The following is a 17196-nucleotide window of genomic DNA, read 5'->3' on the forward strand; positions in this document are numbered from 1 at the left end:
TAAGCCTAACATCCCATACGAGCTATTCAAAACTCTTTAAGAATTTTGTAATGTGCTTCGTACTCGAAATCTTTTCGTTTCCATCTTCGCCACTCGTCTCGAGTTCGTATTCCCAATTCCGCATTGGTCTCACCTCTAAGACGGTATCGAGTGACAATCATTTTCATTGCTATAAAATCCACAAGCTCTTTTTTGATATCCATGAATCGGCAAAACAAATCAGCACGATCCCAATTGTGAGGATTACCTGTCTCTGTGCAGAAGGAATCATGAATTTTACCCAAATAACTCATACCAGGTAAACCGCTCATCCGTCGTTCTTCACCTCTCTTCGGGTAGTATATTACATAGTTTCTACAAAGAGATAAATCTTCATCTTCAGTGAATCTAGGATGATCCACAATTTAAACAGAAATGTGAGAAGTTTTTGAAAAGTTTTTGTAGAGAAGTGATGTGTGAGTTTGAAATTGATGAAGTGAAGGTTTTATAAAGGAATGTTAGCGGTTGAGCCTAGACCGCTACTTTTAGAACAACTACAAAACAAAATTATGGAACAACAAATGAAACTTAAACAATTTAAGAAAATAAAAATAAATAACAAATAAATAACAAATGAAACTACTCAATTCGTCCCCATCTCTTCCAAACTCATCCCACAAATTCGCTCTGAGATCTTCCCTTAACCTGTTATACAGGTTTCTGTTCTCAATATGACTGGTCATTTGCACATAGTTCCTTGCAGGTAATCCTCTTGATGGTATAATCTCAGGCCTTAAGTCTTCATCTTGATGGTTAGTCCAATTCTTATTACGACGAGTCTCCTGGATAACCATGTTATGCATAATGATGCAAGTCAACATAGTCTTATGCATTTCACGAGCACTTAGACCACGATAAGGCCCACAAATGATTGCAAACTTCTGCTTCAGAATTCTAAAAGCCGTTCCACATGTTTTCTCAGATTCATTTGTTTACTATTGAAATACGAGTATGAACGACCCATTTCACCGACAGGTGACTGACAGTAACATTGAACTAAAATTGACCATTTTGGATAAATTCCATCTGAAAGAGAATAACCATGAGTGTAGTGATTCCCATTGATAGCGAAATTTACCTGAGGAGAAATTCCATACTTTAAATCTTCAAACAAAGGCGATTTGTGTAAAACATTTATGTCGTTCTGAGATCCGGGAGACCAAAAAAAGCGTGCCATATCCAACAATCATAAGAAGCAGCATCCTCAAGGATCACCGTTGGTTTTGCGTAGTGACCTTTATACTGACCGACCCAATAGGTAGGGCATCCGGTCCATACCCAATGCATGCATTCAAGACTACATGCATTGCCCAATAGGTGGCATCCGACCCAATGCAACATTCCGGGAAACCCCTTTCCTGATTTTGCTTTAATATTTCTCTAACATCTGCATAAGTTGGTTTTCGTAAATAGGTAGGATCAAAATGATTAATCATTGTTTCACAAAACAACGCAAGATACTTGTATGCAGTTGTTTTGCCAATGCGAAGGTACTCATCATTAGAATCTGGAAGTCTTCCATATCCTAAAATCCTCAAAGTCGAAGAAACCTTTTGTTCAGGTCTATGACCCCTAATATTTAGTGCATCATACTGGTAATTAAATTGAGGTTCTACCTGACAAAGATCACCAATAATCTTTAGCACCAAATGTCTAGGAATGCGGAATCGGCCTTGGAAATTTTCATCAGAGAACACACAGTCAGGAAGAAAATAATTGTGCATCAGCTTCTCGTGCCATTCATCCTGACTACAGTACGTATATCTTCTTGTGAACACTTCTTTTGGCTCTGGATCTCTAGGTATTTGCCCCGATGAATCTATTTGCATCAAGGTGTTGGTTAGTTCTTTATCTTCATCTGACTCATCATCAATCTGTTTCAAGGCCTGATCGAATATTCGTTGTTGTTCTTCAAATCGATCCATATGAATACGCACTTCTTCGTCAGAAGAATCCATATCCATTGAGTTGAAAAAAATAATTAAACAGATGATTAAGGTACAAGATAGAGTTAATGAGAAAATTAGGTGTGATTAAATTTAATTGAATGGGGCGAATTTATAGATAAACACGGGGGAAATAGCCGTTACTTCACTCAAATAAGCGGCGATTACAAGACCGACCGGTTTCAAAAAGGCCGCCAGCGGTCGAGACTCGGACGCTGGCGGTGGAGACTCGACCGCTGGCGGTTCAACTAAGACCGATCGGTTTTTTCTCCACCGGTCGGTGTAGACTCGGTCGCTTGTGTTTTCTCCCTTAGTGGCGCGGCCAGTTTTCCAGGCCAGCTGGCATGGCAAATGGAGGGTTTAGCCATTTTCCATAGGAACCGGCCTTAGCAATATGATTGGACTCTTAATTTTGCTTCTGCTAAGCTTCTTCATTTAAGTTTTATTGCTTCTGATCACTGTCCTGTTTTACTCATAACTTATCCTATCCCTAAGCATTTTTGGAGGCTTTTTAAGTTCTTTAGAACTTGGATAGGACATAATGGTTTTAAGGAAAAACTTGATCAATCTTGGAATATAGAATTTCAAGGGAGTCCTGCCTATCAGTTTAAGCAAAAGCAGCATAGTGCTAGATTGGCCTTATCCCATTGGAATAGGAAGGAGTTTGGAGATATCCACAAGAACATTTAAAATTTGCAAGATACACTAGATGCTGCTCAAAATGAACCTTTTTCTGATTATCGGTCTGATAGAGTTAAGTCTATTGTTAATGAGCTTGAAAACTGGTACAAAATTCAATCTGAATTTTATAGAGAAAAGTCTAGGGATATGTCTGAGTTTGACAAAGATAACAATACTAGATATTTTCACACTATGGTCAATAAGAGAATGCATGTTAATACTATTAATGTTTTTTGTGATGCTAATGGTAATTGGATTAGAGATAAGAATAATATTAGTGAGCTTTTAACTAATCATTTTAGAACAATTGCTAGTACTTCCAATCCTGTTTTCACTGATAATAATTTCAATGTTATTCCTTGTGTTATATATGATGCTAATAATGTTGTTTTGAATAACATTCCCACTGATTCTGAAATTGAAAATGTTGTTAAGAGTATGCCTGCTTGGAGTTCCCCTGGTCCAGATGGATTCCAAGCAGGATTTTATCAAACTCAATGGCAGTTAGTTGGAAAGGATATTATTAATGTTATGAAAAAGTTTTTTCAAAGTGGTCACATGCCTAGAAGTCTTAATAAAACATATATTTCTCTTATTCCAAAGTGCAAGAGTCCTAAATTGCCATCTGAATTTAGACCTATAGGCTTGTGTAATGTTTCTTATAAGATTATTTCGAAAATCTTAGCAAACATAATAAAAACTTTTTAAAAAAACTTTTAAAAAAAAACTTATTTCTCCTTATCAGGCTGCTTTTGTCCCAGGTAGATCAATTCATGACAATATTATTATTGCTCATGAAATGATTCATTCTATGAAACATAAGGGTGGTATTTCTGGAACTATGGCTCTTAAACTTGATTTGTCAAAATCTTTTGACAGAATATAATGGAATTTTCTCAATGGTGTTCTAATGAAGTTTGGTTTTAATACTGAATTTTGCAATCTTATATGCAAGGCCTCCAAACACGGGATCATGAACTCTCCTTACCTCTCGAAAAAGGTTAGTCGGACCTTCCTGACCATCCTTTCACAACTTGTCATTTCGATTTTTGTCCTTGGCCCATCACCATCTTATGCTTACCTCGCAACAATGCTCCTGTTCCGAGCTAAGCAGGGGACTTAATGTTGATGGTGGTTTTTAGCTTAGGGTTAAAATCGTAAAATTGTGCAACGGACATGACGTCACTATGAACATTATCACATTTATTGAATCAATCAGCATGCTTACGCAAGAATTACCTGGGTACCTTTTTTTTACATGGGTCATGTTCCACGGCAGAACTCTTAACATCGATTGACATCATCTATGCCAAACCCTAATTCTCATGCTACCGCGCCAAGGCATGCTAACCATGCCAGCCGCACCACTGTGCTAATGGAAAACCATGCCAGCCACATCTCCGCGCCAAGGCATGCCAACCATGCCAGCCGCACCACTGTGCCAATGGCAAACCATGCCAGCCACATCTCCGTGCCAAGGCATGCCAACCATGCCAGCCGCACCACTGTGCCAATGACAAACCATGCCAGCCACATCTCCGCGCCAAGGCATGCCAACCATGCCAGACGCACCACTGTGCCAATGGCAAACCATGCCAGCCAAATCTCCGCGCCAAGGCATGCCAACCATGCCAGCCGCACCACTGTGCCAATGGCAAACCATGCCAGCCAAATATTCGCGCCAAGGCATGCCAACCATGCCAGCCGCACCACTGTGCCAATAGAAAACCATGCCAGCCACATCTCCGCGCCATGTACAGTGGTGCGGCCAACCATGCCAGCCGCACCACTGTACCAATGACAAACCATGACAGCCACATCTCCGCGCCAAGTCATGCCAACCATGCCATCCGCACCACTGTTCCAATGGCAAACCATGCCAGCCGCGCCATACCATGCCGGTCTTCCCCATGCGGCTACCAAAACAAAGGCGTGCAACGATCAAGGACCACCCTTCCATCCTGGATACAAATCCTAGCCGTCCAAGGTCGCCAAACAACGCATGGTAACCTTTGGCCCAAAACCCTAGTTTTGGCCACGCCAAACCGTACCAAGGCATGCCATGCCACATGTGCCAATGGCATGCCAACCACCTTGCCACGCCGTACCATACCGGCCTTCCCCATTCGGCTACCAAAACGAAGGCGTGCAACGATCAACGACCACCCTTCCATCCTGGATGCAAATCCTATCCGTCCAAGGGCGCCAAACAACGCATGGTAACCTTTGGCCCAAAACCCTAGTTTTGGCCATGCCAAACTGCGCCAAGGCATGCCATGCCACATGTCCCAATGGCATGCCAACCACCTTTCCGCGCCATACCATGCCGGCCTTCCCCATGCGGCTACCAAAACGAAGGCGTGCAACAATAAACGGCCACCCTTCCATCCTGGATACAAATCCTAGCCGCCCAAGGTCGCCAAACAACGCATGGTAACCTTTGGCCCAAAACCCTAATTTTGGCTGCGCCAAACCGCGCCAAGGCATGCCAGCCACCTTGCCGCGCCATACCATGCCGTCCTTCCCCATGCGGCTACCAAAACGAAGGCGTGCGACGATCAACGACCACCGTTCCATCCTAGATGCAAATCCTAGCCGTCCAAGGTCGCCAAACAACGCATGGTAACCTTTGGCCAAAAACCTTAATTTTGGCCACCCTAAACCGCGCCAAGGCATGCCATGCCACATGTGCCAATGACATGCCAACCAACTTTCCGCGCCATACCATGTCGGCCTTCCCTATGCGGCTACCAAAACGAAGGCCTGCAACAATCAACGACCACCTTTTCATCTAAGATGCAGATCTTAGCCGTCCAAGGTTACCAGCTTACTCATGGCAACCTTCTGCCCTAGTTTGGTCGCGCCTAAACAAAGCCAAAACCCTAACTTTTGGCCGCGCCTAAACTGAGCCATATTAAAGCCATAGTGATCATACTTTCATGCCACTGGCTACCAAACGAAAGGTTGCAATAATCAATGGTTACCTTCCTCTTAAGATGCAAAATCTCGACCGTTGAAGGTCACCACCAAGCCGGGAAGTCTCCCAAGCTCAACTTTCTAGACAACAACAACATGTTACATGTTTTCCACGAAAACACTCGAGACATCAACACATGTCACAAACTGGGGGATGCTCATTGGGTATTGGTTTGGCGGTTTACATCGTGCGACGTAAACGACGCTCGTTATAAGAAAGTGTCATAAGGATGAGGCGGTTAGTAAATACAGGGAGTAATGGTGAAACGCTTTCTTTTATGGAACATCAATTCCAAGCGTTACCGGTTACCACCTCCTCCCATTTACTCACTCGTTTTCCATTTCTTAATGAGACTAGAGTACGTTTCACTTCGACTTGTATAAATAGGCATTACCTATTTCCACCGAACAACAAGTTCAGGTCAGGAGGATACAACACTCATAAAACATTTGCTAGCTTTCCATCTGTTAGTTTCCCACTTCTGATCGTGAAACAACTACTCTTCCAGAATCAACTATTCTGGCCTCAACACTTTCTTCGCTTCCCTCCCCAAAACCAACCCTTCTCCTTCACTTTGTGACCGAAGCAAGTCTGGAACGTCCATTTCTTGGTTTAGGCCGGATTTGTACAGATTGATCTCTCGAATCTAAAATACTCCGTTGCAGTACATTGTTTAGGGTTTAAATTCGTTTCTCACCCACACACCCGAAATTACCAAAATCAGTAGAAACCGTTTCACCCTCAAACAATTGGCGACCACGGTGGAGATCAATCTCTCGGTTGCAATATCGATTTCCAAATTTCCGATATCACCTTCCACTTCCAACTCCAACAGGGTGGAACTCAGATCCGGATCAGCTGCCGAGAACACCAACGCAGAATCTGTCCCTGGTGTTAACGCTACTTCCAATAGCATCACTACGCCACCTACTGATCCCAGTAACACCGAAAGCACTCCTTCAGGTGTAACACCACCGATCACCAGGGCCAGAGCCGCTGCCGCCTCTAATGTCCCTGCACAACTTGTTAATCCTGGCAGTAATGAAAGCGCTCGTTCAGGCGCTGCGCCACCAGTCACCAGGTCCAGAGATGCCGCTACCACTCCTAACGCTTCGTCAAGCATGGCGCTTCCAACCGCCACTAAGACTCCAACTACCCCACAAACGGGACGAGAAACCGGAGGAACCAGAGAAAGCCGACCCTATATCATCATCGCTGATTTGATGGAACGGCAGGAGGTTCTCGCTAGACCCAGAATGATATGGTTTCGACGCAGAAAGTAGTACTCGTCTTTCTCAAATCCCTGACAGAGCGGCTGCCGCGTGAGACACGCCTTCTAGAACCGTTTAGAAACTCATCCAACATCCCGACGCTAGCACCTCGGCGGAACACGTCTCTGCGAACGAGGAGATTCGTGCAAGAACCCCGTTGGAAAGAAATCAGTCGTCCAATTTTGTCACACGAGAGGATCTAGAGCAATTTCTCCGGAATCGAATCAAGAATGATGAAATAGACATGCATCAGCATCAACCTCGTTACCCACTCTTATGACACTTTCTTGTAACGTGCGTAGTGTACGTCGCACGTTGTAAACCGACAGACCAATACCCTGATGAGCATCCCCCGGTTTGTGGCATGTTTTGATGTCTCGAGTGTTTTGTGTAGCATGTTGCTATTGTTTGGCAAGTTGAGCTTGGGAGGCTTGCCGGCTCGGTGGTGACCTTCGAAGGTCGAGATTTTTCATCTTGAGAGGAAGGTTAGCCTTTGATTGTGGTTACCTTCCGTTGGTAACCAGTGGCGTGACCACGGTGCTGGTATGGATTGCGCATGCTCTTGGCGTGGCTAATTAGGGTTTGGTGCCGTGATCATAGAATTGTCATAGCTAAGTATGTGCCGTGGCCAAAGAGTTGGTAGCGTAGCCAAAGGTTTCCACAATTCGTTTGGTTTAGTGGCGAGCTTGTACGGCTGAGATTTGCATCTCATAAGGAAGGATAGCCGTTGATTGTTGCAACCTTCCGTTTTGAAGCCAGCAGCATGGAGGCATGGCTTTGGCGTGGCCAAATTAAGGCTTTGGCACCGTGGCCAAATTATGGTTTTGGCACCGTGGCCAAGAGTTGGCACCGTAACCAAGAGATTTCCAAAAGTCCATTAGTGGCAAGTTTGTACGGTCGAGATTTGCATCTCAGAGGGAAGGGTAGCCGTTGATTGTTGCAACCCTCCGTTTGGCAGCCAGTGGCATGTAGGCATGGCCGGCGTGGCTTTGGCATGGTTTAGGCGCAGCCAAGCTAGGATTTTGGCATAGTTTTAGGCGCGGACAAAATTAGGGTTTTGGCATAGTTTAGGCGCGGCCAAAATTAGGGATTGGCGTTGGGCCAAAAGTTGCCACGCGTTTGGTGGAGAACTTGGACGGCAGAGATTTGCATCTCAGAAGGAAGGGTGGACTTTGATTGTTGCAACCCTTCGTTTGGCAGCCAGCGACATGGAGGCATGGCCGGCATGGATTTGGCATGGTTTAGGCGCGGCCAAGCTAGGATTTTGGCATAGTTTTAGGCGCGGCCAAAACTAGGGTTTTGGCATAGTTTAGGCGCGGCCAAAATTAGGGCTTGACATTGGGCCAAAAGTTTCCACGCGTTTGGTGGGGAACTTGGACGGCTGAGATTTGCTTCTCAGAAGGAAGGGTGGAAGTTGATTATTGCAACCCTTCGTTTGGCAATCAGCGGCATGGAGGCATGGTCGGCATGGCTTTGGTACGAAGGTGTGGCTGGCATGGCATGCCATTGACACTATGGTGCGGCTGGCATAGTTGGTATGCCTTTGGCGCGGAGATGTGGCTGGCATGGCATGCCATTGGCACGGTGGTGCGGCTGGTATGCTTGGCATGCCTTTGGCGCGGAGATGTGGCTGGCATGGCATGCCATTGGCACGGTGGTGCGGCTGGTATGCTTGGCATGCCTTTGGCGCGGAGATGTGGCTGGCATGGCATGCCATTGGCCCGGTGGTGCGGCTGGCATGGTTGGCATGCCTTTGGCGCGGTGGTGCGGCTGGCATGGTTGGCATGCCTTTGGCGCAGAGATGTGGCTGACATGGCATGCCATTGGCATGGTGGTGCGGCTGGCATGGTTGGCATGCCTTTGGCGCAGAGATGTGGCTGGCATGGCATGCCATTGGCACGGTGGTACGGCTGGCATGGTTGGCATGCCTTTGGCGTGGAGTTGTAGCTGGCATGGCATGCGATTGGCACGGTGGTGCGGCTGGCATGGTTGAGATGATGCCAGTCAGTACCGAGGGATCTTCCGTGGAGCATGGCATATAAAAAAGGAACCCCAGTAATTTTATGCAGACATGTTTAATGGTTCAATAAATGTGCTAGTGGCGACATTATTACTCAAGTGTGACGTCACTCTTTGATTAAGGTTTTACGATTTTAACCCTAAGATAAAAACCACCATCAATATTAAGTCCCCTGCTTAGCTCGGAACAGGGGTATTGTTGAGAGGTAAGCATAATATGGTGACAGACAAGGATAAAATCGAAGTGGCAAGTCATGAAAAGATGGTCAGGAAGATCCGTCTTAACTTTTTCGAGAGGTAAGGAGAATTCGTGATTCTTGTGTTGGTGGCTTTGCGTAGATTCTGCTCGTGGTGCTTCTAGCTAGGCCTCGGAGTGATAGTGGTGGTTGCTGTCCGGGATGCAAACAGTTGGCGTCAGCTTGGCTAGGCTGGGTTACGCGGAGTTATTGGCGTTGCTATCTTGGCTTGGCAAGCTGTTGGCATGGTGTGTCTTAAAACGGATCCGCTGGCGTTGGTCGGCTTGGAATGGAGCCGTTAGCGATGGATCGTCTTGGAATGGAGCCGTTAGCGTTGGATCGGCTTGGGATGAGCGCTGGCTTGGTGTGGCGCAGGCTGTTGGCTTTGCGTGGCACGGACTGTTGGCGGCGCTTGCAGGCCCGGTTGCCTCTTTCCATGCGTGGCTCATATAGGAAATCATTTCCTTATTCATATCCCAAAGTATCACGTCCATATGAAAGGTGTTAGTTCTCCTCCTCATGTTATACTGCCGGTTTCGCTTCCAAGTTCCGGGGCTGGCAGTAGAGCAAAAGCGATAACGCAGGCCAGCGTGTTCCAAACACGTACTTCTACGTGTTTTTTTTATCAAACCCTAATTGACTCGCATAGACAAATATCTTTTCCAGCCGATATCAGGCCTTAATTCACGACTAGTAGAAAGTTTTCCCTTTTCGGATTTCATCTCTCTGCTGAATATAAGAGGCGATCTTGAATCCTTCGTTCGTACAGATCGTCTTGAAATCACGTATATCCTCTTTACATGTATCTTCTCTTGATTTCTCCTGGTTCCTCACTCTGTTTTCTTGTTCATGCAGATTGCTGGTGCAGATAGGGCGAAAACTTATCCCATCTTTTGATTCTGTAGTACATAATGGGATCTTCCAGTGACAATCGTACCTCTGACTCTTCGGAGAGAAGCTTTGGGATCGACGAAAACTGGTTTTCTTCTCATGAGGAGGCATTGGACATAATTAATTCTATGTTTCGTGAAGCTGGCAAAATTATTCATGACATGCCTTCCACCTATTTATGTGGAGTGCGGATACATACTCAGGCCTTCATGACTCTGGTGGACATGGAGGAAAAGCGGGGAGATCGTGAAGCATCCCAGCGCGTTGAGATACCACAGAGCAACAAAACTTCTTCACAGCCCAGTGATAGGGATGAACAACTCGCCTCTCGGTTGAAACGACGGAAGACTGAGTCTGTGAAACTTCTAGGGGAGAGCCAGCTTAATTTCCCTGCCCGAGATGGTGTCATAATCCTTGATTCTGGTGCGGATGAACCGAGACATCCTCGAAAGCCCGCTGAAAAAGCTTCTGAGGAAGACGCCGCTGTGGTTGACGAAACTGAAGCAGCTTTTGGAGTGGACGCCGAAACTGCTGTCAGGGACGTTGGAGAAGCTGTGGTGGCATATGCTGAGACGGTTGTCGAAGTGGGTATTGGACAGGAGGCGGAAACTATTACTGTTGAGGCGGTTCCAGGTGGGATGTTGGAGTTGCTGTTACGGAGGCGGCTTCTGAATGGAACGTTTGTTGTCCGAAAGATTGTTGGGGAAAGTGCTTGAAAGGGATCTGATAGAGGCGTTGGTGATCCGGGAGACTTCTTTCGATGATCAGTTTCCCTTTTTTCCGTTTCTCTATGGCGTGTAGCCGCTTTGATGTTTCACAAACTCATTTTTATCTTCTTTGTATTCATGACAAAGTTAGGGTTTCGCTAAATAACATCCCGCTTATTTAGCTTCTTTGAATAAAACCTCTTTTTCGAAATGATCCAAAACCTTCATCAAAATAAGTTGTTTGATATTCCATACCTTTCCTGTCGTCTGATGATTCCTTGTATATTCTTCCCTTCAAAGTTTCGAGTAAAGTATTTTTTTTGCAGGGTTTCGGCTTTTCTGGTCGTGATTTGATGGGTAATAGTTTCACGATGTTTCGGGATTTATTTGTTTTTTTGTTTTTGTTTTTTTTTTTGAGATCCAGAAAACTCGTTTGAAAGGAAAAGTATGCTTCAAATAGAAATCGGAAACCTAATTAAGAATGCAAGCGGTGCATTCATCTTGGAGGGAATACAAATATTGAGTGGAAAGGGAAATCGCTGAAGAAAATACTAAAGGAAGAACTTTGGAGGAGGAAGTAGCACCGTTCTTTAGGTATTGAAGGGCTTGATCCATAGAGAGTGGACTGTTATGCCTTCCAACTTGTCAGTATTGATGAGTTTGCAGTAACCGCCCAAAAGAACATCTTCCACCAGATATGGCTCGTCTTCCTTTTCTTCGGGTGAATCAGTCCGAACAGCTATCTTCACTGTTATATTTCTGACTTGAAATGAGGTTTCCTTGACTACCATGTCCCCAATTTGAAACTTTGGGCGTCGTGTAACCGCTTGACTCTTGGTCTCGTCATCTTCGATTTTAGCTTCCAAATTCTTGGTGAAGCGCTTGAAAGGCTCACCGTCCCACTCACATCTCTTAACAATGTCCGTACTGATAATTGGACCAAGTCCCCATGACGGGCTAAGAGAAGAAGTGACTAGTTGCAGATAAGGTTGTTTGACCATACTTACTTGTGTTTGGAATCTATGAGCGAGCGCCAGCGGGCTTTCTCTGGGTGATCGAGTTCTATTGGTAAGTTATTGATACGACAGCAGGTTGGACGGCTTGTTGGAAACTCTTTCGGGTGTCGACACTAGCAGAGGGGATGCTCCCAATTTTGCTTCGTTGTCAAATACGCACGAGCTCCCCAAGATCATGTCATAACCTAGTTCTTTGGCAATATAGAATTTTCTATGCGTTATAATGTCTCCCACCTTGATCTTGAGGTTAATGTAGCCGCATGCATTCATTGCTTCTCCTTCCGAATGCTTGACCATGGTTGGGGAGTGGGTATCCTCTTTCTTCAAAATTCCTGCAGCTCTCAGAATCTTGATGATAACGACATTGAAGTCAGAGGACGTGTCGATTAGTGCGTTGTCGAGCTCAGCGCCTCTTAGATAGGCCGTGATCAACAGTCCCCAGTTCTGTTTTTCGGCATCTTCCCTGAAAGAGCTTGGGATCCTGGCGTGGCTTCCGTAACTGGAAAAATTCGTTTGCCCGACACAACACGATTGAGGGATGTAAAGATATCTTGATGCTGTGCCTTGGAAAGGTAAAGAATTTCACGTACATGCTGTATGATGGATTGTACAGTCTCGTGTACGGAGTCCCAAGAGATCCCACAATTCCTGACTGGAAGTGGATCTCTATGTACTCCTTCGTTTCCCAGCTGAAGTTCTCCTGCTTCGACTTTCTCCTTGAAGATATGCTTCAGTCTGTTGAAGTCATTGGTCGGATAGTGAACAAACCTATGGTAGCGGCAGTATTTGGGGTTTGCCATCTCGGCTTCGGTCGGTGGGCGTCTGGGTGGTGGTAGTCTGATGACGTCATATTGGAACCAGGCCTCTAAGAGTTCAATCACCTCCTCGATCGGGAACGGGAAATCCAGGACATCTTCTTCAACTTCGTGATGACGCATGGGAGCTTTGGCGGTGGCCTTATGTGGTGGAGCCGCCCTTCGTGCTGGTGCCGCGTGCTTAGGTTGTTGGTCTGCCACTAGGGCCTTCCTTTTTCCTCCTTCGTGTTCTACGCTCACAGAGGAGGGACCAGCGTTGTATTGCTTGTTGACGAGACGCCTACTTCCTCGAGTTTCGCATGCATCTTCGCCTCTGGTTGGCCTGGTTCTTTCTAACAATGCTGGTGCTGTCGTGAAAGATAGTTTGGATGCCTCATGGAGTTCAGAGAATGTACGGAACCGCAAGTTCTCTAGTAAGGCACGATAGATGGGAGCCATACCGTTGATGCAGGGATTCACTAATTGTTGTTCGGTCACGTTTGGTTCGTGATAGTCTAGCGCTTGAACCCTGAATCTCTTGAAAAAATCATTTGGATGTTCGTTATCTCGTTGGAACATCCTTCCTAGATCCGAGAAGGTAACTTGCTCAGACACGAAGAAGTACTTCTTGTAGAAAGCCGTAACCATGCCACCCCAGTTGGGGATGCTGTTTGGTGTGATGCTGTTGTACCACATGTATGCTCTTCCGGTAAGCGACTTCGAAAACTCCCTCAGACGAAGAACGTGATTGTATTCATGTTCTCCTAGGGACTCCAGGAATCGAGAGATATGTTCACGTGCATTCCAGGTGTCGTCGTATAAAGTGAATTGAGGAGAAGAGTATCCTCTTGGAAGAGGAATTTTTTGTATTTCAGGCGGGTAAGGGGGTTGATGCTGATGCATGTCTATATCATCACTTTTGATTCGATTCCGAAGAAGTTGCTCCAAATCTTCTCGCGTGACAAAATTGGACGGTTTGATTTCTCTCCAACGGGGTTCTGGCGCGACTTTCTTCGTCTGCAAAAGTGTGCCCTGCTGAGGTATCGGCGCCAGGGGTATTGGAGGTGTTCCTCATCAGCTCTGGATGTCGCGACTCCCATGGTAGCCGCTCCGTTAGGGTCTTGAGAAAGACAAGTACCTCTTTCTGAGTCGAAACCATGTCCATCTAGGCTCAAGCAAGAACCTCCTCTATTTTCATCAAATCAGCGATGGTGACATGGGGTCGGCTTCCTCTGGATTCTCCGGTTTCTCATCCTGATGGCGGAGTAACTGGAGGCTCCATACTCGACGAAACATTAAGGGCGGTAGCAGTAGCTCTGTCCCTATTGACTGGTGGTGTAACACCTGAAGGAGCGCTTTCTGTGTTGCTGGGATTAGCAGGCTGCGTAGAAACATTAGGGGCGGCAGCAGCTCTGGTTCTGGTGATTGGTGGTGTAACACCTGGAGGAGCGCTTTCCGTGTTGCTGGGATTACTAGGTGACGTATTGATGTCACAGGAAGGAGTGTCAGTACCAGGGACGGGTTCCGTGCTGGTGCTCTCAGGGCTTGTTGCTGACCCGGATCTGAGTTCTACCATGTTGAAATTGGAATTGAAAGGTGAAACTGGAAATCGATATTGCAACCGAGAGATTGATCTCCCACTGTGGTCGCCAATTGTTTGAGGGTGAAAACAATTTCTGCTGATTTTGGTAATTTCGAGTGTGTGGGTGAGAAACGATTCTAAACCCTAAACAATGTACTGCAAGGAAGTACTTTGATTCGAGAGATCAATCTGTACAATCCGGCCTAAAACAAGAAATGGCAGTTACAGACTTGCTTCGGTCACAAAGTGAAGGAGAAGGGTTGGTCTAGGGAGGGAAGCGAAGAGAGTGTTAAGACCAGAATAGTTGATTCGGGAAGAGTAGTTGTTTGACGACTTGTTGTTGATGGTGGTTTTTAGCTTAGGGTTAAAATCGTAAAACCGCACAACTGACATGACGTCACTATAACCATTAGCACATTTATTGAAACGATCAACATGTCTACGTAAGAATTACCAGGGTACCTTTTTTTTATGTGTCATGTTCCACGGCAGAACCCTTAACGTTGACCGACATCTCTATGCCAAACCCTAATTTTCATGCTACCGCGCTAAGGCATGTCAACCATGCCATCCGCACCACTGTGCTAATGGCAAACCATGCCAGCCACATCTCCGTGCCAAGGCATGCCAACCATGCCAGCCGCACCACTATGCTAATGGGAAACCATGCCAGCCACATCTCCGCGCCAAGGCATGCCAACCATGCCAGCCGTACCACTGCGCCAATGGCAAACCATGCCAGCCACATCTCTGCGCCAAGGCATGCCAACCATGCCAGCCGCACCACTGTGCCAATGACAAACCATGCCAACCACATCTCCGCGCCAAGGCATGCCAACCATGCCAGCCACACCACTGTGCCAATGGCAAACCATTCCAGCCACATCTCCGCGCCAAGGCATGCCAACCATGCCAGCCGCACCACCGTGCCAATGGAAAACCATGCCATCCACATCTCTGCGCCAAGGCATGCCAACTATGCCAGCCGCACCACTGTGCCAATGGCAAACAATGCCAGCCACATCTCCCCACCAAGGCATGCCAACCATGCCAGCCGCACCACTGTGCCAATGGCAAACCATGCCAGCCACGTCTACCGCGCCAAGGCATGCCAACCATGCTAGCCGCACCATGCGCCAATGGCATGCCAAACCCTTGGCCCCACTATTCCAAGACAACCACACCTTGCCTTGGCCCAAACCATGCTATCTACACCATGCGCCAATGTGGTAGGTTTCTAAAAAAGACCTACAAACTAATACCGCAAGTGCACGGTGTCGAGGTGTAGAACAATGCAAATACGGGTCGATCCACAGGGACAAGGTGTGTGTAGTTGAAGCTTAAGGTTTCACTAAAACTGAGTTGTAACAAAGAGTCTTGGTTGTGTTAAAACACACTTGAGATGATGGCAGTGACTGAACTGAAAACAGTAGAATGTAAAGCAAGTAAACAGGAACATGCTAGGGCTTTTGAATCCACTTCTTGATCCTAAACTAAGGCAGATCCTAATCAAATCATGTTCTTGCTTCATCTCAGGGAAGATTATGGATGATTTACTTAACTAATCTTACTAACTTACCCCTAGCATCAACTGTCTTCTCACAGTACAGCTGATCACAGGCTTGTTTGCTCAACCAGTTATCTAGCAATCCGCATTGGTGGAAGGTTAATCCCCTAAGTTCTCTAGTTCACCCCTAGCATTGAGTGTCTTCTTACAGCACACTCAATCACAGGTGCATTTGATCACTAAGTTTACTAACTTCCCTACTTCAATTAAGCACAACCCTTCAAATGGACTGAATCCTTAGCTACTCTCACTCTTACACCCCTAGAATCAGCTGTCTTCTTACAGCACAACTGATCACAGGTGCATTCACTCAACTAGCCAATTATCAATCCTACTTAGTTTCAGCACTACAAGAACAGTGACATGAACAAGGACTATCCTAGCTTACAATTCAAGAGTATCATCTAACCCCTAGCAAATGGAGTTAGAACATAATGAAATTAAATGACAATGAAATTTAAATTGTTTAAAACATTGAACTGAACTTGAACTGAAATTGAAACAACATTAACAGTTGAGGTCCTGGCTATTCCAGGCCTCTTGGTGGTGCTCTGGCTAATCTAGGAATATCTTTAACACAACACATAAGCCTTCTATTTATACCCAAAATTAGGGTTTACAATTTTCCCCCAAATTCAAAACAGGGCAGTTAGGGTTTCTGATTTTTCACCTAATTAGATGGGACAATTGCTCCATCTCTTCGACCCACTCTTCTTCTGCTCTTCCTGCTCCTCTCCATGCCTTCCAATTACGTCTATAGACTCACCTATTTCATCAATTTCTCACCTAGGGTTTCAGGGAGAGGTGAGGTGAGAAATAGATGAAATAGATGGCTAGAGAAATAGGGTGATGATGGGTTTTAGTGGTTGGAGTGGTTGTGATGTTTCGGTGGAATTTGGTGGCTGGCAGAGACGAGGGTGTGGTGGCGATGGAGTTGGTGGATCTGTTGCAGAGGGATGGGGGAGAAGATGGAGAAGAAGGTGGTCGATGGAAAATTGGGTAAGGTCTGTTTGGATGACGGGTATAGGTGTTAGGTGCTCGGGTGTTGGGTGGTTGTAGCAAATTGGATGAACAGCGAGGATGAGCCGTGGGATGTGGAGATGATGGATCGATCTAACGACGAGATGGAAGGAAGCGAGGAGCGACCGTTGGATGCGGAAGTACAACGAAACTGACGGCTCAAGATGGAGTTATGTGCTATAGTGTTTTTCAGGATCTTCAGATTTTGATGCACTATGATGAAGCGACCGTACGATGCTGAGATGATCCAATCCGACGGCTGAATATAAAGGCGGGTATGGATATTGGAAATGGGTTTGGGTGAGGGTTTTGGGCCTTGGGTATGCCAAGCCCATATCTTCTTTAAGAACAATTCTTCCTCTTCAAGCCCAGTTCTAGCCTTTTGGTCTTGCGCACAACATTCTTCGCGGCTTCCTTGTGTGATTCCTCTTGGCTTCCACCACTTTTCTG

The sequence above is a fragment of the Papaver somniferum genome, chromosome 11, assembly GCF_003573695.1.
Source record: "Papaver somniferum cultivar HN1 chromosome 11, ASM357369v1, whole genome shotgun sequence".
In the NCBI taxonomy this organism is placed as follows: Eukaryota; Viridiplantae; Streptophyta; class Magnoliopsida; order Ranunculales; family Papaveraceae; genus Papaver; species Papaver somniferum.